General features: G+C 42.0%; 1 protein-coding gene across 1 annotated transcript in view; it reads left to right on the forward strand.

The window, feature by feature from the left end:
- LOC139366903 (neuropilin and tolloid-like protein 1) overlaps positions 1-5000 on the forward strand; it is a 217363-nt gene that overhangs the window by 153104 nt on the left and 59259 nt on the right. The gene's annotated exons all lie outside the window — the stretch shown is intronic.

Here is a 5000-nt window from a genome sequence, read left to right on the forward strand (position 1 = left end):
ATTCACAGAAATGCATACAAACAAAGGTAAATGTGGTTACATGAAATGATAGGAGAATGTGCCCTAGTAGGCTAATCCGGCATGGCGGCTTGTTAGACAAAAGGGGAAGTGGGGGTCGACTAAGAAGTCACTACAGAGTTGATAATTATATCAATTGAAATGCTAATCCATTACACATGAACGCTCACTCATTCGGGAACAATTGCAATCAATATAGATATTTAAGCTCAGTGTGTCGTCTTGATCGCTGGTGAAAAGTTTGTTTCTTTTGTAGAATTGTCCGTCTCTCTCCCTCTCTCTCTTGGTTGTGGTTAGAGGGGATTGTTCAGAGTGACATTCGTTATAGAATGGATGTTTCGGCGGTTGTCGTTCTTCTCGTTCAATGATACCGAATTCCTAGCTGCAGACTAGTAATCAATATCAAAGACTTGTTCTTATTCTGTCAGTATCGATAGTCTAAGAGTTTAACCACATGGTATGGTTAAAAGATTCAGCAATGGTCTACAACCTTTCTCCTCCTAATGGAGAAAAACATGGTCTGCAACCTTTAGCCATCTCGTAATTGAGGCAAGCTCGGTCTGCTGATCGAAAACCCGAGTGGGGATTTTATTCAGAAGGGCCGAAGAGGGCTGTCCCAGGATGTCTGACCCTAACTGGGCTCAGGGGCAGACCTCTGATTTAGTTCAAATCAAAATGGAATTGTATTTTTCTTCATTAATCAGTCAAAAATCATATTACACAATTATACAAACAGTATCATACTCACTCATTCATCTTATACAACAATTAGATGTAAACCTCATAGCTGAGGCTATTATATAAACAGCGTTATGGTAATGTGGCCACACCGTCTCCCATGAGCTTCCCCAAGTTGTGAAAAACGGACCAGTTCGTAGCTGGATTCTTCACCGATCTTTTATACTTTCTCCGGAACGTTCTGTGAGGTGGAAGGAATTCCTTTGTTCTCCATGAAAATCTACTCTCTCTATACTGTGTGTCAATGAGGAGATTCTCAGGAATTTACGACGTCTCTCTGACCACAGCAACCTAGTTGAAGGAGGAAAGGGGGAGGCAGGGAGAGGGGGATGGGCTTGCTATACCCAAAGAGGCCAACGTCATGACAGGTGTATGTCCCATTTGATGAAATCTTGTTTTGCAAGTGGACCCCACACCTCGCTGCCATAAAGTGCAATTGGTTCAATGATACATTCAATTCGTTTTGGCCAAATTTTAATAAGTATTTCAATTTCAATTGTTTTTTTAATGGCGTAGAATGCCCTTCTCTCTCAGTTCATCATGAAGGTGTCCAGTTGAGCTTATTTTGAAACCTAAGTAATTGTAGTGTGTGTAGTACTCTATATATTTTGTACCAATTGAAAACTTTGGTCTAATTCCCTGAGATCTGGATCTTCTCTGGAAAATCATTATTTTAGTATTTTTGGGGTTTACTGCCAGGACCCAGGTCTGGCAGTACTGCTCTAGCATGTCCAGGCTCTGCTGTAGGCCATGTGCTGTGGGTGACAGCAGGCATAGGTCATCTGCGAAGAGTAGGCATTTAACCTCTGATTTGTGGAGACTAACTCCAGGGGCTGAGGACTTTTCTAGAATAGTGGCCAATTCGTTGAGGTAAATATTGAAGAGTGCAGGGCTCAGATTGCAACCCTGGCGAAGGCCCTGCCCTTGGTCAAAGAATTCTGATTTTTTTCTTGACAATTTTGATTCAGCACGTATTGCCAGTATACATTGGTTGAATTATGTCATATCTTTTGCCCCCTACACAACTTCCAATAACTTTGAACAGTCCTGCATGCCAAATAGAATCAAATGCTTTTTGGAAGTCGATAAAGTAAGTGTATATTTTGGTATTATTTTGGTGGACATGTTTATCTATCAGGGTGTGTAGGGTGTAAATATGATCAGTCGTGCGATGTTTTGGTATAAATCCAATTAGGCTTTTACTCAAGACATTGTGCTTATTAAGGAAGTTTAGAACTCTTACATTTATAATACTACAGAAAACCTTCCCCAGGTTACTGTTCACACAAATGCCTCTGTAGTTGTTAGGGTCAAATTTGTATCCATTCTTAAAGATTGGGGTTATGAGTCCTTAATTACAGATGTCAGGGAAATAACCTACACTCAGGATCAAATTAAACAGTTTTAATATAGCCAATAGAAATGTTGCACTTGTGAGTTTGAGCATCTCATTTAGGATGCCATCAGGTCCGCATGCTTTTTTAAATCTGAGAGCCTGAAGTTTCTTATAGAGCTCCTGGTCAGTAATAGTTTAGTGTCTTATAGAGCTCCTGGTCAGTACTAGTTTAGTGTCTTATAGAGCTCCTGGTCAGTAATAGTTTAGTTTCTTATAGAGCTCCTGGTCAGTAATAGCTTAGTGTCTTATAGAGCTCCTGGTCAGTAATAGTTTAGTTTCTTATAGAGCTCCTGGTCAGTACTAGTTTAGTGTCTTATAGAGCTCCTGGTCAGTAATAGTTTAGTTTCTTATAGAGCTCCTGGTCAGTAATAGTTTAGTTTCTTATAGAGCTCCTGGTCAGTAATAGTTTAGTGTCTTATAGAGCTCCTGGTCAGTACTAGTTTAGTGTCTTATAGAGCTCCTGGTCAGTAATAGTTTAGTGTCTTATAGAGCTCCTGGTCAGTAATAGTTTAGTTTCTTATAGAGCTCCTGGTCAGTACTAGTTTAGTGTCTTATAGAGCTCCTGGTCAGTAATAGTTTAGTGTCTTATAGAGCTCCTGGTCAGTAATAGTTTAGTGTCTTATAGAGCTCCTGGTCAGTAACTGGGGAGTCCAGTGGATGTTGATTGGTCAGTAACTGGGGAGTCCAGTGGATGTTGATTGGTCAGTAACTGGGGAGTCCAGTGGATGTTGATTGGTCAGTAACTGGGGAGTCCAGTGGATGTTGATTGGTCAGTAACTGGGGAGTCCAGTGGATGTTGATTGGTCAGTAACTGGGGAGTCCAGTGGATGTTGATTGGTCAGTAATTGGGGAGTCCAGTGGATGTTGATTGGTCAGTAACTGGGGAGTCCAGTGGATGTTGATTGGTCAGTAACTGGGGAGTCCAGTGGATGTTGATTGGTCAGTAACTGGGGAGTCCAGTGGATGTTGATTGGTCAGTAACTGGGGAGTCCAGTGGATGTTGATTGGTCAGTAACTGGGGAGTCCAGTGGATGTTGATTGGTCAGTAACTGGGGAGTCCAGTGGATGTTGATTGGTCAGTAACTGGGGAGTCCAGTGGATGTTGATTGGTCAGTAACTGGGGAGTCCAGTGGATGTTGATTGGTCAGTAACTGGGAAGTCCAGTGGATGTTGATTGGTCAGTAACTGGGGAGTCCAGTGGATGTTGATTGGTCAGTAACTGGGGAGTCCAGTGGATGTTGTCCTTTATAGCTCTTTATAATCCATTCAATCCATTTGTCATGAATTTGGCGTTTGTTCTGCGTTGTTCTGCGTTTGTTCTGCGTTTGTTCTGCGTTTGTTCTGCGTTTGTTCTGCGTTTGTTCTGCATTGTTCTGCGTTGTTCTGCGTTTGTTCTGCTTTGTTCTGCGTTTGTTCTGCGTTTGTTCTGCGTTTGTTCTGCGTTGTTCTGCGTTGTTCTGCGTTTTTTCTGCGTTGTTCTGCGTTTGTTCTGCGTTTGTTCTGCGTTGTTCTGCGTTGTTCTGCATTGTTCTGCATTGTTCTGCGTTTGTTCTGCGTTGTTCTGCGTTGTTCTGCGTTTGTTCTGCGTTTGTTCTGCGTTTGTTCTGCGTTGTTCTGCGTTTGTTCTGCGTTTGTTCTGCGTTTGTTCTGCGTTGTTCTGCGTTTTTTTGCGTTGTTCTGCGTTTGTTCTGCGTTTGTTCTGCGTTTGTTCTGCGTTGTTCTGCGTTTGTTCTGCGTTTGTTCTGCGTTGTTCTGCGTTGTTCTGCGTTGTTCTGCGTTTGTTCTGCGTTTGTTCTGCGTTTGTTCTGCGTTGTTCTGCGTTTGTTCTGCGTTTGTTCTGCGTTTGTTCTGCGTTTGTTCTGCGTTGTTCTGCGTTTGTTCTGCGTTGTTCTGCGTTGTTCTGCGTTGTTCTGCGTTTTTCTGCGTTGTTCTGCGTTTGTTCTGCGTTGTTCTGCGTTGTTCTGCGTTTGTTCTGCGTTTGTTCTGCGTTGTTCTGCGTTTGTTCTGCGTTGTTCTGCGTTGTTCTGCGTTTGTTCTGCGTTTGTTCTGCGTTGTTCTGCGTTGTTCTGCGTTTGTTCTGCGTTGTTCTGCGTTTGTTCTGCGTTGTTCTGCGTTTGTTCTGCGTTGTTCTGCGTTGTTCTGCGTTTGTTCTGCGTTTGTTCTGCGTTTGTTCTGCGTTGTTCTGCGTTGTTCTGCGTTTGTTCTGCGTTTGTTCTGCGTTTGTGTCAATTTGAACGGTGTTGTAGAGAGTTTTAAAATGGATTGGTCATATGTCATCATTTTGTATCGCTAATTCCTCTTGTTTCAATTTTTTTAGTTTTTCCAATTTTGCCAGAGGTGTGTTTTTGTGTTTATGGACTCTTCAATTAGTGTCAGCTGCTTGATGTTGTACTGTGCTTTTTTGGTTCTGAGTGTATGTTTATAGTTTTAAAGTATCACAGTAATAAAAGTGTAATTCACCATTATTTGGGTTTCCGTGCTTTTGGTTGGATAGTGTTCTAAGTTCTTTCCTTATAATTTTACAATCTGCATCAAACCAGTTGTCATCTGTGGTCTTTTTTTTGTCATCACACATGCGCTCTGTGTTTCCTACTCTTAAAGGGGCAGGAAATATAACAACTCGACACTGCTGCTCTCAAGGATTGCAGCCCGGCTCTAAGTCAGCACTTCCTTTTAGATTTTTAACAGCTCAACATTTTTGTAACACTTTTGTGGTTGTTTTGTCAACCTATTGCTGTGCATCATCCCATCAAAAGAATGGCAGAAAGACTCAAATTCTCACTCTAATTCCTCATTTTGGCTGTGCTACGAATCTAGTTCTGATCTTCCTCTTCTTCTTCCTCTAGTC

The sequence above is a fragment of the Oncorhynchus clarkii genome, chromosome 15 (genome assembly GCF_045791955.1).
Source record: "Oncorhynchus clarkii lewisi isolate Uvic-CL-2024 chromosome 15, UVic_Ocla_1.0, whole genome shotgun sequence".
In the NCBI taxonomy this organism is placed as follows: domain Eukaryota; kingdom Metazoa; phylum Chordata; class Actinopteri; order Salmoniformes; family Salmonidae; genus Oncorhynchus; species Oncorhynchus clarkii.